The 24,702-nt window shown below is 37.8% G+C and overlaps 1 long non-coding RNA gene across 2 annotated transcripts in view; it reads right to left on the reverse strand.

Moving 5' to 3' along the window:
- Positions 1 to 24,702, reverse strand: part of LOC309624952 — a 29,180-nt gene continuing 4,478 nt past the window's right edge. Inside the window, exon 3 of one of the 2 annotated variants that reach the window (XR_014242259.1) lies at positions 1 to 6,476. This is a non-coding gene — a long non-coding RNA (uncharacterized lncRNA). The remainder of the gene's footprint in view (positions 6,477 to 24,702) is intronic. The other variant, XR_014242260.1, reaches the window with a different exon arrangement.

Raw genomic sequence — 24,702 nt, forward strand, 5'->3', positions numbered from 1 at the left:
AAATGCCCTCCACCAAAAGGTGACTTCTTTTTTCTCCAATCAGCCTCACATTTTCTTGTTGGTGGATGTAGTATGCTGAATGATGACCACTCAAAGATATCAGGTCCTAATCCCTGGATCCTATAAATGTTATTTTATAAGGAAAAAGGGTCTTTGCAGAAATGGTTAAATTAAGGATCTTGAGATGAGGAGATTCACTTGGATTATCTGGGTCAGGGGTCCCCAATCCCTGGGCCTCGGACAGTTAATGTTAACGGGCCGCACGGCAGGAGGTGAGCAGGGGGCAAGTGAGCTAAGCTTCACCTGCCGCCCCCCATCGCTCACATTACAGCCTAAACCATCGCCCGCCCCCTGCACCCCATTCGTGGAAAAATTGTCTTCCACAAAACCGGTCCCTGGTGCCCAAAACATTGGGGATCGCTGATCCAGGTGGTCCCTAAATACAATCACAAGTATCCTTATAGGAGGAAGGCAGAGGGAGATCACTCAGACAGTAAAAGAGAAGATGATGTAAAGATAGAAGCAGAGATTGGAGGGATGCAGTCACAAGCCAAGGAATGCCAGCAGCCACCAGAGGCCAGAAGAGGCAAGGAATGGATTCTCCCCTAGAACCTCCAGAGGTAGTGAGACTCTGCTTTCGGCCCAGTAATACTGATTTCAGACTTCTAGCCTCCAGAGCTGTGAGAGAATAAACTTTTGTTGTTTTAAACTACCCAGACTGTGGAAATTTGTTATAGCAGCCCTAGGAAATTAATATAGTGGGATAGGACACTCTTTGCTGAAATGATGCCTCTCACTGACTGTCATCAAGACAGGCATTTCTCAGAAATAACAATGTGGGGACCTGTAACTTTTTCTTCTGATTTTGGGTCTTTTGTTCTGGGTATAGGGAGCCCAGGAAAGAAATTCCACTAAGCACTTAACACCATCCTGTTCCAAAAAAGAACATCACCATTAACTCCCAGCATGGTCATTTAAATTTTTTTTTTTTTTGCTTTTCCAGGCGATTGAGAATGTTGGTTTTCATTTATATATGACAAACAGAAGATTCTCTCACAAATTATAACAGAAACAATGATTTGATCCCAAATAGTCGCTTTTCCCTTATATAATAATAGGACTCCCAAGTTTTAGCTGGGCCACGTGGAATCGAACTACAATTCTCATCCTCCTTTGTAAGTAGGAGGATGACAAAAATTTGGTTAGTGTGTAAAGTAGAAGAGATGCATGCAACACTAGGGCTGTGTCCTTAAAGCAGAGAATGTGCCTTTCTTTTTCCCTTTGCTCCTTTCCAGTGGCTGGAATGTGGATGTGATGGCAGGACCTGGAGCAGCCATCTCAGACCATGAAGTGGCCCTGGGAATGAAGGCAATGCTCAGCATAGAAACAAGCTAGAAGGAGCATGAGTCCCTGACACAGTGGCGTTTCATACCAATCCTGGAGTCAGACTTTTATAACAGAAAAAACTAAACTTTGGCGTTTTCTCTTACCCACTGTTATATGTAATCCTAGCCAAACATAATTAGAATTTTTGTAGACTTCAAACTACACTATGGAAATGGATTCTCCTAGAAAGTAACTTTTTTGACCCCTTGGAATAGTCAATCAATTCGAAATGTCTACCTGGATTAGACTGAAATTATAACAGTATTTTTACTGTTATATATATGGGTATTTTCATTATTTCTAATATGAGCAATTTGAGAACTGACTTGAAATAAACAAAACCCACATTCAAATTTTATATAAAGGTTGCCTTTTCCACACTGTATTCTCTGTTCTTGGTGTCATCCAGAATAATTGTTTTAACATCTCTAAAGATTTGGCTTATGATAGCATGGAAACATTATAGAATGAAGACATGAGATGGGAATCCTTGAGTTACATGGTATTAACTAGTCGTGTAAACTTGAACAAGACACCTCTCTGAGCCTCAGTTTCCTGACCTTTAAAATAAAAGAGTTAAAATACAATAAGTTTTGCTTCCAGTCCTTATTCCATGAAAAAAACGGGTATTTTTTAAGAGTATCATTTTCCTAGTGTTCTGACAAAGACCAAATCTCTAAAACTGTGGAGTTATTTTAGGACCCATGCTATCAAGCTGCTTATGGAAGATGGGAGATTTATTGTTAGTGATTTCACTGATATTTTGTTCTTAGAAAATTATTCATGGTCTTAAATCATGTTTAAACATCCAGATTGTTGACACTACCATTTTATAAAAATGGAAGAGTTTCAGAGTGAGGAAGTTATTCTGCTGGGTATCTTCTTGACTGATTGGAGTGAGGCATCTTATGTTAAACCTATAAGAAACTGATTTCTTTTACCCTCTTTTGTTAGATATGTTTTTACATATTCCTTATACCATAGTTCAGTGTCCTCTAGTGGTTACAGTCTAAATCAGAAATCACAAAGCCTGCAGTGAGTGGGCAGTTGACATAAACGTGTGAGGAAAATAGGTGCTTGGACACTGGTACTGCTGCCAGGTGTAACCACTGCCTGGGTACTTTGCATTTTCAACAACAGACATAATCAAACACATCCGCTGGCTGCACATCACACATAAGCACCAACTGGTAACCCATGATCTTCAGGCATTGGTGGCCAAACCTGGCTGCTTATTAACAATCTCCTGGAGAGCTTTTGAAAAATACTAATGCCTGGGCCTCCCCCATAGCAATTCTGATTTAATTCAATTTGGGTTGGGCTTGGACACTGATATATATATATATATATATATATATATATATATATGGCATCTCCTCTGCCGATACTCATGTGCTTAGGTTTGAAAAGCACTGGGGATATACCGCTATAAGTTGCTTACACTACAAATAAATACAAATAAAGTGGTATAATACATTTGCAGGGAGACTCTCATTAACTAAAGATGCATACTGTAAACCTAGGGTAACCACTAAACATTTTTGGGGGGCTGCATATGGCTTTTTTCCCTGCCAGTTTTATTGAGGTATAATTGACATACAGCGCTGTATAAGTTTGTGTACAGCATAATGATTTGACTTACATCATGAAATAATTATCACCATAAGTTTAGTGAATATCTATCATCTCATATAGACATAAAATTTAAGAAATAGAGAAAAAATACTTTTCTTGTAATGAGAACTCAGGATTTACTTGTTTAACAACTTTCATATGCAACATACAGCAGTGTTAATTATATTAATCATGTTGTACATCACATCCCTAGTACTTATTTATATTATTACTGGAAGTTTGTACCTTCATCCAATTTTCTCTCCTCCCCACCCTCTGCTTCTGGTAACCACAAATCTGATCTCTTTTTCTATGAACTTTTTTGTACATTTAGGAAACGGTTATAAATAATGTCTATAGAGGTGAACAAATGGAATCCTAAAAAATACTCAATGAACCTGAGAGTGGGCAGAAAAAAAAAGGGAAAAAAATGTAAGAAATCATGGACAAATAGAAAACAGCTAGTAAGAAGGTAAATTTTAATGTATTTTTCATGTGAATGGTCTAAACATTAATTAAAGGACAGAGATTGTCAGATTAGATAAAAAATAAGACCCAGCTTATTCTTCTTTGCTGCTCTCAACAAGCTGATTCTGAAACGTATATGGAAAAGTAAAGGAGTTGAAATAGCCAAAATAATTCTGTCACATAAAAGCAATGTTGGAAAACACATATTACCTAATTTGACCACTTACTATAAAGCTACAGTAATCAAGACAGGATGGTATTGGTGAAAGGATAGAACACAGATCAATGCAACAGAATAGAGTCTAGAAATAGACTCACACAAATACAATCAATGCATTTTTGATAAAATTGCAAAGGCAATTCAATGTAGAATGGATTGTCTTTTCAGCAAATGGTGCTGGAATAATTGGATGTCCATATTCAAAAAATTAACCTAGACACATATCTCATACCTTATACAAAAATTAATTCAAAAATGAATTACGAACCTAAATGTAAAACCTGACATTATAAAACTTCTAGAAGAAAACATAGGAGAAAATTTGCCTCATTTTGGGTTTGACAGAGCATGACACCAAACTATAGCCAATGAAAGAAAAAATAATTGATAAATTGGAATTTATCAAAATTAAAAACATTTGGTCTGCAAAAGACATTCTTAAGGGAATGAAAAGATAAGCCACAGACTTGGAAACATATTTCAGATCACATGTATGATGCAGGTCTTATAAATAGAATATATAAAAAACTCTTAAAACTAAGTAGTAATTAAAAATGGGCAAAAGATCTGAATATACACCTTACCAAAGAATATATAAGGATGACTCACTTCTATTGAATGGGAAAAACAGTAACTTTACTGTGGGGAAACATTGCAGACACCACCTTAACCAAATGATCAAAGTTAACATCACCAGTAACAGGTCTTGTTGATGTTATGTACCTCCTCACATGATGTGATGTGAAAGACAGTTTACCCCTATGGTATTCTTTCCCCAAATCTATAAACATAATCTAATCAGGAGAAAACACTAAAATTGAGAGACGTTCTACAAAATACATGACTGGTACTCTTTGAAAGTGGTGAGGTCACAAGATACGAGGAAAATAAAAAAACTGTCATAGAGTAAAGGACACTGAGCGACATTATGACCAGATGGAAGGTGGTGTCTGGGGATTGGACACTGGAACAGAAAAAGAACCTTTCTCCAGAAAAACTGGAGAAATCCCAATAAGGTGTGTTGTTTAGTTATTTGTACTGTACCAATGTTAATTTCCTAGTTTTGATAATTATGTGATGGCTATGTAAATTGTTGACATTAGGGGAAGCTGGGTGAAGGGTAGGTGGGAACTCTTTTGCAACTCTTCTGTAAGTTCAAAATTACTTTGAAATAAAAACTTAACCATGTTTATCAGGTATCATCCTAGTTTAAAGATGAGGATACTGAGGCACAGATTGATTCATTTTCCATAAACCAAATAAGTGGCATATCTGGTATGTCAAATCAGTTCTGTTCAACTCTAAAGCATGTCTTCTTTCATTAGCCAACTATCTTTGAAGTCATATTTTCCCCCAAAATTTGTAAGCTTGTAGAAAGATATGACTGTATCTTTTGTTTTTGTTTCAATTCCAAGGTGGAGATGAGGTTTGATGCCTTTGTATTCCTAGCACCTAGCAGAATGAATCCTTTAGAGAATGTGTCCAACACACATTTGTTGGTTAGGATAACATTACTCTCCTCAAGAATACGTGTTCTTCTCTTATCTTCATAGTGTCTTTTCCAAAGTCAGATTAACATGCTAGTGTGGAATAACCCAACATGTTTCTCCCCATCATTCTCTAGCTCAGGGTCAGTTATTAGAGAGCAAGCAGAAGGGGAGGTCAAAGAAAAGGTGACCAGAAAGGAGGTCAGAACAGGCACATTCAGACTGAGCATCATTTACTTTCCCTGGGCTCTTGCATGCTGCATTAGTCAGAGTAAGATAACTACTGTAAAAAACCTCCCTCACCTTCCCACCCACATTTCAGGGTCCTGATATTATAGACATTTGTATTTTCTTTTTGTAAATTCCAGTTGACAAGGGTATTGATGTTAGCCAGCTGATCTTCAAACAGTCATTCAAGGATCTGGCTTCCGGAGGCTTCACCATTCTTCCAAGATGACTTCATGGTTACTTGGGCATGGATCTCCAGCTGGCAGATGAGAGAAGAGAGGGGAGGATTACCCACAGAAATTTTTATGGGCCCGGCCTGGAAGTGGCCCTCATTACTTCTGTTCACATTCCATTAGCTCTGTTCTCAAGGGAGGCTGGGAAGCAGAGTCTAGCTATGTGCACAGGAAAAAGAGGTTATGGGTTTGGTTGTACACTTGTATATTGATGCCCAAACAGGAAGTCATTTGTAGGGACAGGTTGGAATTCCAGAAGTTATCACAGCAGCAACTACTAAAAATAGAACTAGTGGCAGCCAACCCTCCTCCTCAGCATTAGTCAGAGAAAATCTCTCACCTCTTAGCTGTTGCTCTGTTGTGTCATCTTCTGCTTTGCCCTCTCCATGAGCAGTGACTGACAACAAATGCATGGGCATAAACAGACATAAAAGAGAACAAAGCCACCCATGTTCCAACAAACTCCAGCTGTCAGGACACATCTCTAATACCGCAAGTACTGATCCCAGGTGTTTCTTAGAAGTGATCTCTTGAAAACAAATCAAGCCAGAATGCACTTAACATTTATCATCTCCTGCTTTTACGTAGCTCTGTAGTATGAGCTCTGCGGCATTTTGTCAGACCCTTTGTTGTTGAATAATAACACGTTTGTTTGGGGAAAAAAGATGGCAAATTGGAAAGGAGAGCATGAGTCTATTGTAGCAAATATAATAGGCACACTTTTATCCCTGGGAATGGGCTGTCACTGCAGCCTGTGTCCTTACCCATGGTGCTCTCTTATACAGAGGTTAATCTTACAGTGGGGTAGACCACCATCGAAGGCTTGTCATATTGAAGAGCCTGCAAAAACCATAGGCATTGATCAAAATCAACATTTCCTCAGCTTAACCAAGACACATGGAACACTTAAGTCATTGTTTGGAAATATGGCCCAGCTTTATACACTAAGTGAGGTTTATGTGATCTTTACAATGGAAATGTGTATGTCTTTCCAGCTGTTTTTTGAGGATATTTAATCTGCAGAAACCATTGAATTGCAGCTTGTCATATATTTACACAAAACAAATTAAAAAGCTATTTTGTACTATGTGAAATATGAAACATGCATTATATGATTTCTTTGCAAGAATGGTTATGAAGAGTCTAGATCATAGACCATTGTGAATGCACATCAGCCCCTGACTTTTGGACCCGTTGACCCCAAGTGAATGTAACCAATAAGAATTCAGTAATATTTTGGTTCTGACCTGTCTCTCATACTGTATGTTAGCTCTCAGAACTAGTAACTAAGTTAGAATAGTGGTAATTGAGATGTGCCATTTTAAACCAACACCGAACCATAGAAAATGTGAGTTACCCATGGTTAGTGATTGATAGCAATAATGATAATTATGATAATAATCTTGATAAAGTCTAAAGACACTCTAAAAATGTCAAAGGGCCAGGGAGAAAATGTCAAAAGTGTAAGGCATAATAATATTTTAATCAGATTATATAGAAAGGTAAAGGCAGAACTTTGAGTACAATGTGCCTCCCTTGTGCCCTGGAGCTGCGTGTTCTATTGCTGGATCTCACTCTGTCTCTATGGGCTCATGGTTCCAAGCCTGGTCAGGCTGGGTAGGGGAAGGGGGTTACCAGTTAAGTGTTACAACCAATCTGAGACTAAGAGCTTTCTAGCTGTCAGTCAACTATCATATGGTAGGACCACCCTACCATACCTGTCCACAATGAGAAAATTTTAACCCTCCTGGCCTAGTCAGACAGAGGGGGAGGAGCATGGGCAATATTTATTGAGCATCTATGATATGTAAGACACCGCTTTGAATGCTAAGGGAATGACACAACCTGGTGATAGGGGTGGGTGGAGGAAGACAAGGGCTTGACCTTAGTTATCAGAAGATGTGACTTAAAATTATTTTTATGTGAGTCTGATCTCTCCTACAATTCCCACCCCTGCCTCAGAGTAGACTATATATTCCTGAAGGACAGGAACCCCAGTGAGAGATACAGCATGAAATGGGAAAACACCCTCAGCTTTCTTGTCAGATAACTTGCTCTGATTCTACTTTTATTTAACCCATTCTGAACTCCCATATTTTTGCTCTATAAAATGAGCATTAAAACAATGATCCCAAAGGGTTGTTTTCATACACATTAGATGCTCGAGGTTAGCTTCTCTTACCCTGGGATCTTGCTTATAGTGGATGCTTGATAGAGAAATGAACTGAGGATATTTTGTAGAATTATGCAGTGTTAAATTTGGAAGACCCTTTCAAAATCATCTATTATAGTTAAATTATCTCATTGAATTGAATTATATTTCTCCTTTTCTTAGATTTATGAATTGAAGGGAGAAGAGCTGCTACCATCAAAATATAATGACCTCTTGCCTATTAGATAGGAAAAGATAAAGAAGAGATATCCAATATTGGTGTGGGTGTAGAGAAACTTTACACTCATGCCTTGTTTATGTATACAATGGCTCAACTTTTCCAGGGTGCAGTCCTGATGATATGGACCAAACATTTAAATATATATATACCCTTTGACTTAGCAATCTCACATCTAGAAATTTATCCTGTGGAGATAATTGATCAATTGCACAAAGATGTATGTAAAAACTCTTCATTGTAGTGTTGTTCATAATACAAAAATGCTGGACACACTCTTAATATTCCTAACAAGGATATTAGTTAAATTAATTTTGGTACATCTATGTGGTAGAATATATAACAAATCTATATTAACAGGTATGGAAAGATCTTTGCAATGAATTGAGTGGGAAAGCAGGTCACAAAACATCATGCAGAATACCACTTTATTTATATAGATTTATTAAGGCATGCATGTGTCTATGCACAGAGAGATGTTGGAGGAGGGTCACCACAATTTTAAACAGTTACCTCCAGATGATTTGGGCTGATTTTTACTTTCTTCCTTATACCTTTCTAAAATGAATGGATTGTCTACTTAAGCATGTACTGACTTTACAATCAGAAAAAAATCATAAAGTCATTTTCAGTTTGAAACAAAAGTCAGAAAAGTAAATATTCGTTCATATTTCACAATTTAATTGTGCTACTTGGCAGTGTCACTGTGCAGAATCCAATTTTATTTTTATTATTTAGCTGACTGACAAACCAGTTGTTTACATGGTCATAACTGTAGAAAGCCCACACTCCAATCATTCTTCTCATTTTCTCCATCTCCCATTTTAGAAGTTCTGGGACTTACCATAGATCTTTTTTTGAAATAAGGCAGCGAATAAATAAATAAATAAATAAATAAATAAATAAATAAATAAATAAATAAAAAAAATGACTCTGTCTCTCTGTAATTTTAAAGCTTATCCTATCATAAATCCTTTTTTTCCTAAATAAAAGCAGATGGTTGACTATCCTATAGTGTAAATCTGTCCTTAAATGACAACCAAACAAAACAGATTTCCTGTCTTGTGATAAAAGAATTTTAAGGACTACTGGGCAAAATGCAGGATGTGTACTGTGTATTGGTCGCCATAGTTTCAACTGAGGACAGGATATTTAAGCTTACCCTTAATTTGGATAGACATGAGTCTCAGCTTTGTAGGGTTAAAAATGGTGCAAGGGTATGGGTATATTTAGATTGAATGGGAGCTGACTATAGTAACAGCTCAAAAAAGAGGTCCCTATTTTTAATTAACCCTTTGGCTACAAACTGGAAAAAAGAAATGAATTGAGTAGATTCTCTTTAGAAAATAAAGCTGGCATTACAGAGAGAAAGCTGGTGTCTAATTATGTAGCATTTTTGAACAAAAACCCTGATATTAAAAAACCCTGAAATAGGGCTTCCCTGGTGGTGCAGTGGTTGAGAATCTGCCTGCCAATGCAGGGGACACGGGTTCGAGCCCTGGTCTGGGAAGATCCCACATGCCACGGAGCAACTGGGCCCGTGAGCCACAATTACTGAGCCTGCGCGTCTGGAGCCTGTGCTCCGCAACAAGAGAGGCCGCGATGGTGAGAGGCCCGCGCACCGCGATGAAGAGTGGTCCCCACTTGCCACAACTAGAGAAAGCCCTCGCACAGAAACGAAGACCCAACACAGTCATAAATAAATAAATAAATAAATAAATAAATAAAATAAAAGAACGTGAATTTCTAAAAAAAAAAAAAAAAAACCAAACCCTGAAATATATATATATACTTTAAAAGTCTGTTTTAAGCTTAAAAATTAGCTAGTCAGTTCCCATGGCAGTTGTACTCTTGAAGGATTCTAGATTGTAACCAATTAAACATTTTTAGCAGCTAATTTCTTTTTCTGTTTGCAAATAGCACTTTGGAGCAAGCAGGCAATGGACTCTTAATAGTTTACCCTTGGTTCTGTTATCCACATTATTTCATGTAGCATGCTACGCATAATTTTAAAAAATGCAGATGGTCTCTGTATCAAGGGTTTTAACACTGACATTAAAGGAATCCATAAAGGCTGGAAAAATAAGCATGAACTAATTTCAAGTCAAGATTTCCAACCCCTCTTTTTGGAAACTGCAGAGGCTCTTTATGGGCCTCTGGTAGTTTGGAAAGTCCATCCAAATCAGAATCAGAAAGCAAAAGTTCCAGCTACAGTCCTGCCCCTGGTTGGCTCTGAGATTTGGGACAAATCACTTAATCTGCTTGAGCCCCAGTTTCCTTAACTGTAAACTCATCAACTTTGAGAATACTTGGACCAGATGAGTTGTCTACTTAAAATTTTTTTATTATTTCTTATTTTAAAATCGTTGAATGCTTTCTTTAAATAAAACCTGGGTGGGAAGCCCATCGTGAAAACCAGAAAAGTGGAGTTCCACTTGTTAATGTTGGCCCAAGGTTGGGAGTGTCCTGAGTGTTTCTCTTTCGGTTCTTCTCCAACTAATCCCTGGCCACCATTGACATATTAAGTAGGAGCCCCTAGGGCTCCTTAGAGCACCATTTGAGGACAACTGGTCCTCATAACAAAGATATATAAAAGATAAATTTTAATATCTTATTCAATTTTAAAAGTCTAGGGTTCTGAGAACTCTCAAAAAATAATGTCATAAATTTTTAGAAGTTTGGACTCTCCATATTTCACCAACAAAAACAAAGCATAGCAACTTCCAAAAAATAGGAATTATTATTTTTAACATTATGGGTTAGAAGCCCTGTTGCCTTGATTCTCCTGATATTTGACCTTCAGGGACACTGATGTGAGTCCTCTCCCCAGTGTTTATTTTGTTATAACTTACAATAAAACGATTAACTGCTTGATGCGTTCCCTTTGCTGCTTTGTCTGTTTATTTTGCTGGGTAAATATCTACCCATTAACTCATCATTTCATAATTTAAAAGTTTTTATATTCTTTTGGATTTTTTATGGCTTCGCATAGCCCACGAACTCCATTATTCTGAACAATAGAATGCCGCTTATAGGGATAACTTTTTTATTCTCAATGTTAATCCAGCCTCTCTCTGTATTTATGCAGAACTCTTTTGCTTTTACTTACAGAGGAAGTAGCAACACTGAGAAGAGCTCTGGTTGGATCAAAGACTTGTGGGCTCCTGTGGAGGAAGCTGGAGTTTGGGCTCCAAAATGATTTTTATTAAAACCTGACCATTGGTTATTCTTTATCTACTAGATGTAAACCACTACTGGGAAATAGTATGAAAAAAGACAGAACATCTTCTCAGAATTTCTTCATTATTTCAAACAGGATTTCAGGATCAGCAATGAAGACTTTATCTGATTCTTGCCTTAATGTCTCTAGTAGCTGAGATCTGCATAGGAATCAATTGTGGTATAACCTGCAGCTGGCAATCATGGGTGCTTCCAGGTGCTGTGCTACACAGATAAAGTAAAGCTGAGTAAAAGTGATTTAATAATGTCATCTCTATGAGGAAAAAGTATTGTGCACACCCCCAAATGCTTAAAACTAACATTTATACTGTACCTTCCAAAACCGCTCTACCAACTATTTATAGAGAAAGCACATCAGCCAACCACCACTTGTTAAAACAGACCAAGTATTTTCAGGTTGACTGAAAGTCAACTTATCAAACATCAAGGGGATTGGTAATGGAAGGAAATGATAGGCTGGAAATGACAGGCTGGAGACAATTGACTTTTCCCTTTTTTATTTTAACCTTTAAAGTATCATATGTATTCAGAGAAATGCACATAAATGTCAGCTAGCTGAATTCTCACAACTGTAACACACTTGTGTAACTAGTGCTCATAAAGAAGCAGAATATTACCCAAAACCCCCAAGTCTTCCAATCACTGTCCTCTTTCCAGTCACTGGGATCTTGTCTTCGAATTGCATAGGTTAGTTTAGTGTGGTCTTAACTTGTCTGTAAATGAAATGGTACAATATGTACTCTTTTGTGGCTGGTTTCTTTCATGTAATTTTTTTTATTTTTTAAATTTTTAAAATTTTTTATTTTTTCGTTTAACTTTATGTTTGTGGGACTCATCCATGTTATTTATTCATCATGCTGCAGAGTATTAAATTGCGCAGCTATACAATTTACTGATCCATTCCACTGTTGGTGGTGGTGGGCGTTTTGGTAGTTTTTGGGTTTTGACTACTACAAATTGTGCTTCTAATGAACATTCTTGATCATGTCTTTTGAGTACATGTTTAGGAGTGAAATTGCTATGTCATAGGACAAGCACATAATAGGTACTGCTAACTAGCTTTCCAAACGGTTGTACCAATTTACACTCTCAACAGCAGTTGATGAGAATCCTGGTTGCTGTATATACTTGCCAACATTTGTTATTTTCTGGCAGGTGGGTAGTCGTATCATATTATGCTTTTAATTTGCATTTTCTTGATAACTAAAAAGCTGAGCACCCTTTCACACATGTATTGGTCATTTGGATAGCTTCTTTTGTGAAATGTCTGTTCAGGGTTTTTGCCCAGTTTTCAGTTGGTTGTCTATCTTTTTCTTATTGGTTTGTAGGAGTTCTTTATGGGTACTGGATAATTTCTTGATTTTCTTAGGTACAATGTGAATTTTAGTGTTCATATTTGTGCTAGGATTTTAAAAAATGTTTTCAGGTATTCTGTTTACTGTGAATCTTAGATCACTGCATATTCAGGTCTGGAAAATTTCTAATGACACTCAGGTAGAAAAAGTAACCTTATTCCAGAACTGAAAGTTCTATATGCAATCAGCTATCCAAAAATGCATCATCATTATTTAATGACATTTTACATTCACGATCTATATTATTTTTAGTTTTTCATATCGTTTGAATCATTGCTTAAAATTGAATGTGAAGATAAGAAGGATCAAAAAACACCCAAAACATGAGGCGATAATAATCTTGCTTTGAACTTATTAAAATAGACCATGAGGTCTCATTTTGGGAAACATCTATGGTGAAGTTCAGAAAAAGATTAAAAAATCCTGATTTGGGTTTCAGTCTTGCAACTTACTAGTGTTTCTTTCATTAGTCAAAATAGTTTTGAGATCATTAAATATTGGGGAGGACATTTGCCAGTTTTGGCCATCCAGTACCCTCCTTTTGGTAACAGCACCCAGTATTTTTTGCAGAGCCACTCTGATCACAGTAGGTCCAAATGTGTTGACTTTACCATCAGCTCCAGCAGAGAGCAGATGCCACTGTCTCAGTCTTGGCCAAATAAGCACCACATTTCTCAGGGCAGTCATTGGTTCAAGGACAACCATGTGACCCAACAGAACCAATGACATGTAACGAGACTGGTGCTGGGACTGCAGAGGGAAGGGAATCCTCTTCCACGCTGGAAGTGACTTTATGAGGATGTGAAGTAGAACCTCCGTGACCACCTTGCAACCTTGAAAGGAGATCCTGATGAAAACAGAGCCAGCCCAGAAAAAGTGAAGCTGAGAGATACAGAGAAATGGAATTGGAATGACATGGGAGCCCATTATATCAAGCCAATAACATCTGGACTTTTCAGTAGTGTGAGCCAGTAAATCCCCTGTCTGCTTAAGATGGGTTGGATTGTTTTCCTGACACTTGAGACCTAAAGAGCCCTAGCTGGTGTGAATACGTGGCCCTGTTGGGATTTTCAACATTACATGTGATATAAAAAGTAAGGTAATAATATGGTTTTAAGCAAAGCCTTCTCTCTGCAAGTACTGTTTTAAATAATCATTTTAAAATTTAGGTACCAGGATTTAAAATTTCTTATAGAGCTTGTGCATGGAGTTAAAAGTTTATTATAGTGATAATATTTGGTTAGGATTTATTTGGTGGGGGGAGATGGGAAAAGAGAAATGTGTGCCCCTGTCTATGGTCATGAAGAATCACTGTGCTTCATGAGAGTGCTTCCCAGACAACTGTCCTTAGACCTGTTCTATCAGAATTCTTTGGGGAGTTTGTTACAAACACACATTTTGGGACTCCACCCCTGGAGATCCGGGTCCTAAATATGGGATGGTGCCTAAAAATCTGTATTTTTAAACAAACTCCAAGACTGGGGAACCATTGCTTTATTACAGTACTTCCCTGCAAATCCTGGGGCACTGATGCCTCCTGTGTGTATTCTTCCAGGAATTCTGAAGCAGCAAGGGAAGAAACTAAGTGGAAGAGAAAACTTAGAGAAAGGACAGAGAGATGCAGACCAGCTGTTAGAGAAACATAATTGCTAAAAGATTGAAGATCGCTGGGGCAGAGTCATGGGAGAGAAGAGAAACTTTATATTAATATTATTTTTAAAGAATCGGAGTTTTCTAGAAATAAAAATAAATTGATTTGGGAATGTGAAGGTGCATGTGTATTCCTTTTCCCTCCCTGGATGCTTCAGTTACGAGGGAGAGAATGAAGAGAAGGTGGTTCCAGCTCTCCTCCCTGTGACATTGTTGAGTCAAAGTATGTCAGTGTGTTCCACATACATTGGTCTTTGTATGGAGCCACAAAGAAGGCATCAACTCCATTTTCTATTTAGAAGTTGATACAATAGATAAAAAACAGCTATTATTAGTCTTCTCCAGGTTAAAATTTTCTAAATCCTTCAACTCTATTATCATATCCACCATATATACTAAAATATAAAGGGTTAATTCAAGGACACGTGTTGATTTCAAATGCAGTTTTGTATGTGAAAAGACTCCAGGCTCAATTCTTATATGATAGAACAAATGCCCAATTAATGATTACTGAAATCACTTAGTTTGTAAGTCTGGCACTAGGAAGAAGAGCTAACCCATCTCTTACAACCCCAGGAGTATTACATTACAATTGACTGTCATCAGTTATATTTATATTTTAGTTATACTTTAATGAAGGAAACATAATTTGAACTACATTCTATCTGAATCCATGTAATAATGAGCTGCGAATTTGGGACTTCAGATTTGCATATTATACTGTATTTAATATTGCAGAATTATTTTTAAAAATTAAGATAAAATTAAAATAAAGCTGGATTGAACAAACTGTGGGAGCTGTCTTTCTAGTTATGCTACTTTGTGTTCTGCTTTAAAATGTAAGCAAAACAGATTATTGTCAGTGTCAAAATAGAAAAGTATTTTTCTCCTAACCAAACTCAAGTCCTTCAATTTAACAATTGGCTCGAATCTCTTTTTTGGTGCACAAATTGACATTTACTGACTTTCTTGACCAAACCACAATAAGAAGTCTTACATATAACCACAAGATACATAAATTTTACTTCCTCATCTACCAGATGAATGTATTTACTATTGTGGTTACTCTGCATCTGGCAGCACAATATTTAGCAATCTCAACAGCTTAACTGTCTTGGTTAAGTTACAGTGGAAAACAGCATGGACTTGGAATCTCACCTGGACCCTGCTACTAACCAAGTGATTTACTTTGGTAAATGTCAGGCCACTCTGGCCCTCTGTTTCCTCCTCTATTATAAAGGGGGCTGAAACCAGTGATGCATCTATAGATATAAGAGTGAATGGGTCTAGGATTCACTTATAGACACTGGCTCCCAGGAGACACAGACAAGGAAATAGTACACTTATGTCTTCTGGCTAGAACCCCATCCCCCCAAAGAAATAAACTAATAACTAGAACAAAATTCATGACTTTTAACAACACAAGACAAAACAAAACGAACAAACCCCATTGGGTTCCCCATCCTTTGGAGGATGTTAAGGAGCCAATTCCTTATTCTGAAAACTGGTACATAAAGAGAAAGAACTGAGCATCTTTTGGGTCTTTCTTGTATGGACTATACCTCAAGGTAATCAAATAGTTTATGAGGAAAAGTTCTTCTTTATACAACACCTCAAGGTAATCAAATAGTTTATGAGGAAAAGTTCTTCTTTATACAGTAGTTCCAGCTAATAAATGCAAAAAGAGCAAATTGAATTAGAATATCATAATTTTGCAACCCCAAATGATGATTCTAGGCAATGATCACGAATGAATGTAAAACAATTAGGGGAAAAACTATTGGGAAACTTCATAATGGTTAGATCAGGTTGACGACACCTGAAACCATTGATCAATTTCAGCGTCACACAAAAAGACACGGGGGCATTAACGTGATGCAGTGCAAATCCAAAACCTCACTTATGAAGTATTCTTGCCAAAATTATTGAAGCTGACTCTGCTCAAGATCTAATTTCTAGTTTTTAGGAAACATGGGAGATAGGAAACTACTGAAGACACTCAGGAATGGATTAAAATCCAAGGAATTCTACTGTACAAATGACCTGACCTGGTTTCTTCAACAAATAAATTAGAAAGAAAAAGAAAAGGAGGAAAGAGAACTCATAGATTAAGAGACAAGAGATATATGAACCACCTACAGAATGCAGATCTTGCCTGGATCCTATTTCAAACAAGCCAACTGAAAAAAGAAACCATATATGAGACAGTGGGGGCAAATTTGAATACTGACTAGATATCTGATATTATTAGGAATATTTTGTTAAGTTTTAGGTGATATATGGCATTTTGCTTATGATGAAAAGGCGTTATTATCTTTTAGAGATATATTAGGAAGTATTTTTAGATGGAATAATACGATGACTAGGATTTGCTTCAAAACAATACAGCTGCAGAGTGATGTGTGGAAGTGCAGATGAAACTGGATTGGCTGCGTGTTGATGATTATTGAAACTGGGTTTGGGGAACATGAAGGTGCATTTTATAACTCTCTCTGTTTTTGGGTATGTTTGAAAGTTTCCATAGTTAAACATTTTTCTAAATGGGAAAGAGTAATGAACACTTTGTGTTAATTCATTAAATTGTATGCTTATGGTTTATATCTGTGTTTTTATTAGTTTCTTGTTGTTGTCCTAACAAATTACCACAAACTGGGTTGCAGCAACAGAAATGTATTCTCTCATAGTTCTGGAGTCTAGAAGTCTGAAATCCAGCAGGGCTGTGCTCCCTCCAGGGCTTCTAGTGAAGAATCCATCCTTTGCCTCGTCCAGCTTTCGGTGGCTGCTAGCATTGCTTAACTTGTAGCTGCATCACTCTGGTCTCTGCCTCCACGGTCATACTGTCTTCTCTTCTGTCTGTAATCTCCCTCTGCTTCATCCTTATAAGGACATTTGTCATTGGATTTAGGGCCGACTCAGATAACCTTGGATGATCGCATCTCAAGATCCTTAATTTAATTACACCTGCAAATACCCTTTTTCCAAATAAGGTAACATTCACAAATTCCTAGGATTGGGATGTGGATATATCTTATCTTTTTAGGAGTCACCATGCAACCCACTATAATGACATACTTCAATAAAAAGACTTGAAAACTAATAGCCAAGAAGAGAGATTTAGTCTTTCTAAATTTGATATTAAGGAATCACTGTCAGAGTCATCCCTAATTTCAAATGTGTGAGACACCCTTGACTTCTTCCTTTTTACCTTACCACATAGGTAAGTCTTGTCATTTCTACTTCCAAAATTTAAATCAAATCTTTCTATTTCTTTCCATCCTACACTCTTAATGCCTTAATCTCATCTATCATATTCTACAACGGTCTCCTTTCTGATCTTCCTGGCTTCTAATCTTGCCTCACTTCATTTCATTCTCTACAGAGAAGCCAGAGTAACTAAAAGCAAAAGAAAACAAAAACTTCACAAATCTAATCATTGCCCCTTCTTTGCTCTGTCTCTGAAATGGTGGTCCCTTGCTTCCAGAGTAAAATCCAAAGTCTTTACCAAGGTTTCAAAGCTGGGAGTAATTCAGACCCTAACTCTTTGTCTACACTTCTCTGGGGCCATTCACTTTCTTGACCACAACTGTCCAGCCCCACTGGCCTCCCTTTAGTATCTTAAACATGCCACAGCCAATTACACCAAATGTAGATCCCTAAGAAGGAGAAACTAGGCAGTCTTTACCACTAGAATTCTATGGAAAATTGAATACATTGTTATTTTAAAAACAGATTCAGTAATTTATTTTGAATACAGATACATTGGAAAACATGGAAACAAAATGTAAATATTCTCTCCCTACCTTCCCAACTATCCTATCCTATAGGATAATGACATGTTGGTTTGCGTCCTTTTAGAATGCATGTTTAAATACCATAAATACGTGCTTATATACCTTGGTAACCTGCTTTTCCTAATTAACAATGAATTGAGAATCTGTTTTCATGTTATTAACTATATAGCTTCATCATTATTTTTTAGGCTTTTCATCCGTATTTTCAAATCACCCTACCAAAGACTTGTACCAATTTGCATTCCCACCGGCAGTGCATGAATGTGCTCATTTTCCCCACATCCCTGGAAATCTTTTTAATCTATGCCAACCTGAGGGATGAAAAACAGCATCCCATTGTTGTTTCAATTTGCATTTCTTGGATGGTAGTGAAGTTGAACGTTTTTGCTTCTGATACTGCTTACCTGTAGTTCTTCATAATTGTGTAATTGAAAGTGTTTGCTTACATTTTAAAAAGAAATGGCAAATTATCTAAGGAAGAGTTGTGTAAGCCACTCAGCACTGCATTGCAGTGACTCTACCACCATGCCCTGGTGTACAGTTCTATCAATGCCTTGAAGCTGTTCACTCTCATGTACCTGAGGATAGAGCCTGGGCTTTATAGCACTCATCAGGGAAGTCTTTGTTTTCTTCTTGTAAGACGTGAGACATAGAAAATCACCCATGATCAGTTTTAAAAGCCTGTTCCTTGTATTTTCTCAAAATACATATGGAGAAATAAAGAGGAAATTATAGATTTAGTATCTAAGTTTCAGAATGTGGCCCAACAATTTGGACTTGTCACTGTCTAGGTTTTGATCATCTTTAGGTTTCAGCTTGGAGTTCAAATAACTTTATGCATCAGAATATTCAGTAATCATTTTTCCTGTTATATTAATTTAATTTTAATATTTATTTATTTGGTTGTACCGGGTCTTAGTTGTGGCAGGTGGGCTCCTTAGTTGTGGCATGCATGTGGGATCTAGTTCCCCGACCAGGGACTGAACCCAGGCCCCCTGCATTGGGAGCTCAGAGTCTTATCTACTGTGTCACCAGGGAAGTCCCCCTGTTATATTAATTTTAAAGAGAAGGTCAGAGGAAAGCATAGGGAAACAGTACCTGACATTGGCACCCATTCTCTACATTTCTTTTGGACAGGCTCTTTTATGTTGCATCTCTGAAAAAAATACGAGCAAAAATTTCACGGTACCATGTCTGATATGACCTTGTAAATTTTCAAACGTACCACAAGCTTGCTTATGTGGTGATATCAAGCATTACAGTGAGAGTACTTTTAACTGTCCAAGGTCCTGAAATCACACATTTTTATCCTACAATCCTGTGTATTATTTTGAACTCCAAGTGACTGTCCATCATTCCATACTTATGTCCTCTTTCATGTATGTTTAAAGTTATTACTTTTGAATGTGGATCAATAGACTGAATAGAGCAATTTTGTATGTGATAGAGTGCCATATGTTTTAAGAGCTACTCTTCTAAAAATAAATAAATAAAGCATCAAATCAAACAAATGTGCTTATGGTTGTGATTGTGAGACCCAGTAACTTCTAAACAAAGCCAAAAATATAAACCAATATGACCCAAACCACAGGTAGAGTTGAGACCTAACTGCAAATGGAAATCCTAAAGAAAGAGGTGATCAGATCAGACCATCAGGAATATGAATAAATAGTATGGCAAAATACATTTAAAAAATCAGAAGTGCTAAACATAACATCTAAAAAATCTGTAAGATACAAGGGACATGTGGAAATAATGTTTTGTTTTAATGGCAAACATGGAGGGCCAAGGAACAGGATGTGCCATTTCACGGGAAGGAAGGGTGACAATGGAAAGACACACAGTTTGTACTATTTACAAAAAAAAATCTAGTCTTTGACAAAAACAAAGGTCAGCTGTGGTCAGATATGTGGCTCATGCACCACTCTGTGACAGGAGAAGAAAAGTCAAACCGGACCAAGGGAGGAAGTGTCAGTATTTATTGAGTGACTGAGCACTTTAGGTAGTCTTATGAAATAGGCTCAGTGAGGAGAGAAAAATAAATTGAGAAAAGATGATTCCTTCCTTTCTTAAAGAGATGGAGCAGACATATAGAAAGAAAGGACTCAGAAGCTCAGAGTTTAACCCTTTCATTGAACAACAGAGGCTCAGAAAGGCTAACTGAATTGCTCAAAGTCATACAGCTTACTAGTGACAGAGGGGGCTAGAAATGAGTGGCTCTGCTCTCCATCACGGTGGACTTTCCACTCTATGACAGTTGTCTCATCTATGAAACTTAGCACTTATATAAACAAGCATGCACTAGAGTTAGACACAGAAAACTAGAGAAATTGGGCAGTAAAAATGAAAGGATGATAAAGTGAATGGTATTGGGGGGAACTGTGAGTCAAGGGACACACACCTGGTTTGATAAAAGTTTTAAGGAGAAGAAGACTACTGACCAAGAGGCAAGAAGAAGACAGAGGTGTTGATAGGTCCAAAGTTACCTATATGAAGGGAGCCCCGTAAACCATATGCAAGCATATGGGACCAGTCAAAGAAAAGGTTGGAGAAATGTGTTCACCAAGTAAAGGACAAAGGTGTCATATGTGCTTGATTAACCAGAATGCTTCTGAAATGAGGAGTTTTGGATAACTGAAATTTCAGATATGTAACTTTTTTTTTTTCACAATCCCCAACTCCCTCCATGGTTGAAGTGTTAAGTCAAATACATTAGTCCATTTTATGAGGCCACCTGAGGCCACTCAGGAGATTTCTGTTCCTGTCCTGACTCTATCATGGACTAGCTGTTTGGCCTCGGAAAGTCACCTTACCTCTCAGGACCTCATCACCATACCTGTAACACAAAGGGTTCCAGGATGTCAAAGACTCCCAGATTTTGCATGAAAGAGTCACCAGGGGCTCTTATTAAAGAAATAAATCCCCAGTCCTTAGACCCATTGAAACAGGATCTCAAGAAGCAGCAGTTGGACCATGGAATCTGCTTCATGTCACCTGGCGAGTTGGAAAGCTCTCACCACATGACCTCTAAAATCCCTTCTATTATTATTATTTTTTAACATCTTTATTGGAGTATAATTGCTTTACAATGGTGTGTTAGTTTCTGTTTTATAACGAAGTGAATCAGCTATACATATACATATATCCCCACATCTCCTCCCTCTTGCATCTCCCTCCCACCCTCCCCATCCCACCCCTCTAGGTGGACACAAAGCATGGAGCTGATCTCCCTGTGCTATGCAGCTGCTTCCCACTAGCAATCTATTTTACATTTGGTAGTATATATAAGTCCATGCCACTCTCTCACTTCGTCCCAGCTTACCCTTCCCCCTCCCTGTGTCCTCAAGTCCATTCTCTATGTCTGCGTCTTTATTCCTGTCCTGCCCCTAGGTTCTTCAGAACTTTTTTTTTTTTTTTTTAGATTCCATATATATGTGTTAGCATACGGTATTTGTTTTTCTCTTTCTGACTTACTTCACTCTGTATGACAGTCTCTAGGTCCATCCACCTCACTACAAATAACTCAATTTCGTTTCTTTTTATGGCTGAGTAATATTCCATTGTATATATGTGCCACATTTTCTTTATCCATTCATCTGTCGATGGACACTTTGGCTGCTTCCATGTTTTGGCTATTGTAAATAGAGCTGCAATGAACATCGTGGTACACGACTCTTTTTGAATTATGGTTTTCTCAGGGTATATGCCCAGTAGTGGGATTGCTGGGTCGTATGGTAGTTCTATTTTTAGTTTTTTAAGGAACCTCCATACTGTTCTCCACAGTGGCTGTATCAATTTACATTCCCACCCACAGTGCAAGAGGGTTCCCTATTCTCCACACCCTCTCCAGCATTTATTGTTTGTAGATTTTTCGATGATGGCCATTCTGACTGGTGTGAGGTGATACCTCAATGCAGTTTTGATTTGCATTTCTTTGATGATTAGTGATGCTGAGCCTCCTTTCATGTGTTTGTTGGCAATCTGTATGTCTTCTTTGGAGTATTGATTACATTCTATGATTCAGCTTTCTCACCGGAATAAGCTCAAACTTTCTAAAGCAACTGCATCTCTGTTTGATGGACTGGAATCACTGAGAATATCAGATACATTATAAGGACCTGTAGCTTTCCATGGGGAAAGCGCAGAAGAACGGATAAATGCACTAACTCCGGGTTACCCTCTTTTGAATATAAAATTTAATAGATGAGGGACTTCCCTGGTGGCGCAGTGATTAAGAATCTGCCTGCCAATGCAGGGGACACGGGTTCAAGCCCTGGTCCAGGAAGATCCCACATGCCGCGGAGCAACTAAGCCCATGCACTGCAACTACTGAGCCTGTGCTCTAGAGCCCATGAGCCACAACTACTGAGCCCCCGTGCCACAACTACTGAAGCCCGTGCACCTACAGTCCGAGCTCCACAACAAGAGAAGCCACCGCAATGAGAAGGAAGAGTAGCCCCCACTTGCCCCAACTAGAGAAAGCCTGTGCAGCAACAAAGACCAAACACAGCCAAAAAAAAAAAAAAAAAAAAAATTAATAGATGAGCTCTCTGATGTCAGCTTCTAAACTTCTATTTGCCAGAAAAAAATCTCTATAACCAATGTGTCTGTATTACAAATAAAAGTCTTGGCACCAAAGAAGAAAGCAATAGATGATGCTATCTTCTAGGGAGAGAGTAGAGAAAAGCGAAACATCACTGTAAGTGTAAGAACTTCGCATCATCTCAGCAGCTTTCCCAATAAAATAACAAGTTGCCCAGCTGGTCAGAGGTAGAGTGTGGATCTTCCTCCCTGATGTTTTAGAATTAAATCTATTATTTCCATCATTCATGGCTCAAAAGCAACGGAGGCATCACTATAATATTAAGTTCAAACTTAATTTTATCTATTTCAAGAAAGAACATGGTTACGATGTTGCAGAGCTATGATATTTTGGTCTTCTACAAACTGAGACAAATAAGGCAAACAAGAGAAGCCGAAAATGTCTAATGACAAACATAATAATACGTTTTTCTCCTACCAAACTAATCTAAAATTAATTTTAATTCATGTGTGACAAAGTACTTAATTTTTTTTCCCAGAAATTGATCTTGAGTAATTGGAACCCATCATATACTCCTGTTCATTGTATCCATCTATGTATTTTATATAGAGGGCAAGAGCATACAGTTGTGTGTGGTTTGTGCACTGCATATGGGCACGAGGCTGATGGGTGAGTGGGGGCTGAAATCCATTCCAAGTTCTGGATACACTACTGGGCTTCCTGGTTTCAGTATGCCTTCCCCAACCCCCATCCTGTACTCCCAAGGAGTGTCTTCTAGCTTGAACAAAGGTACTGTCTGAAAATCAAGCCAATGCCATGGTGCTTTTTCCACTGGAGCGAGTACCTTTCTCTAGCTGCCATATAAGCTAGTAGGGACCTTGTTTATATAGGCTAATTACCAGGTAGGATAGCCATGTCCATCTAGACTTGAAGCGACCTTGTTTATATACCAGCAAATGTAATATTTGACTCTTCCAGGATGCTGCTGGGGGCAGATTTAACTTAGTAAGTTCAGATGAGCCAAGATTTTACAGTGGTGTGATGGATAGTGGGGTAATAATTGATGGTGGTTTTCTAAAAATGTTGCATTCTTTCGAACTAAAGGTTATGGTCACTTACAACTTTTTGGAACCTGATGATACAGCTTTTTGGAACCTCTTCTTGAAAAATAATGCCCCATTTTTGCAAATAAACGAAACAGAATGATCTTCCATAAGTGATACAATAAGACTCCTAGAAATTAGTTGTCAGCTTAACTTTGATTCCTGACGAAAAGAGTGGTGCATATCATTAATTATTTCACAGGTCCAAGTGGGTCAATATTTCAGTGTGTGTCAGTAGCATTAGAGAGCTATTTTAAATGACATCAGAATCTAAATATAGTAGTACTGCATTAACTGGACAGAGATCCTCTTTTTTATAATCAGCATTATTAATCGACCACTGAAAGAGTAGAGTAGCCCAGCCAACATTGTGTGGTTGTGGAGAACTGGGTAAGACCTAGCGAAGTCTAAGTAATACCAACAAGACTGCTTATCCGACTAAATACTTTAAGATGGCCATGCACTTGGTGTGACTTCAGGGACATAACAAAGGCTTTCCCACCTCCCTCCCTGCTCACCTCTTCTCCAACACTTCATTTATTTGTTTGATGATGCTAATGATCTAAGATTCATATTCACTACTTTGGCTTAAAGGTTCACTTGCTGTTAAAATGCAAATAGTTCTGGGATGGGAAGAACATTCATTAACTCTTTCAGAGAGCAAAGAGGGCACACTTTGATAGGGTGAAGAATGTAAGGGACCCAGAAGGCGGGGAGATGCCAAGGAGACAGGGAAAAGGTAGAGACAGTTTCAGCTGCAATTTCAAGTGGAACTGACTCTACTCCAGAGATCAAAATCACTTTATGTAACTAGCTCTGCATAAGGAATGGTACTTTGACTTAGAGATGGGTGGGGGCCTGCTTTGATTTCTATTTCCATCTTTAACTAGCCATGTTTACTTGGATAAGCCACTAGCCCCTCCAAGTTCCAATTTCCTCCTCAACAAATATTTAAGTACCTAATACATGTCAGGCATTGTTTTAAATGAAATCA

The sequence above is a fragment of the Balaenoptera borealis genome (genome assembly GCF_965194805.1).
Source record: "Balaenoptera borealis genome assembly, chromosome: 3".
Taxonomy (NCBI): domain Eukaryota; kingdom Metazoa; phylum Chordata; class Mammalia; order Artiodactyla; family Balaenopteridae; genus Balaenoptera; species Balaenoptera borealis.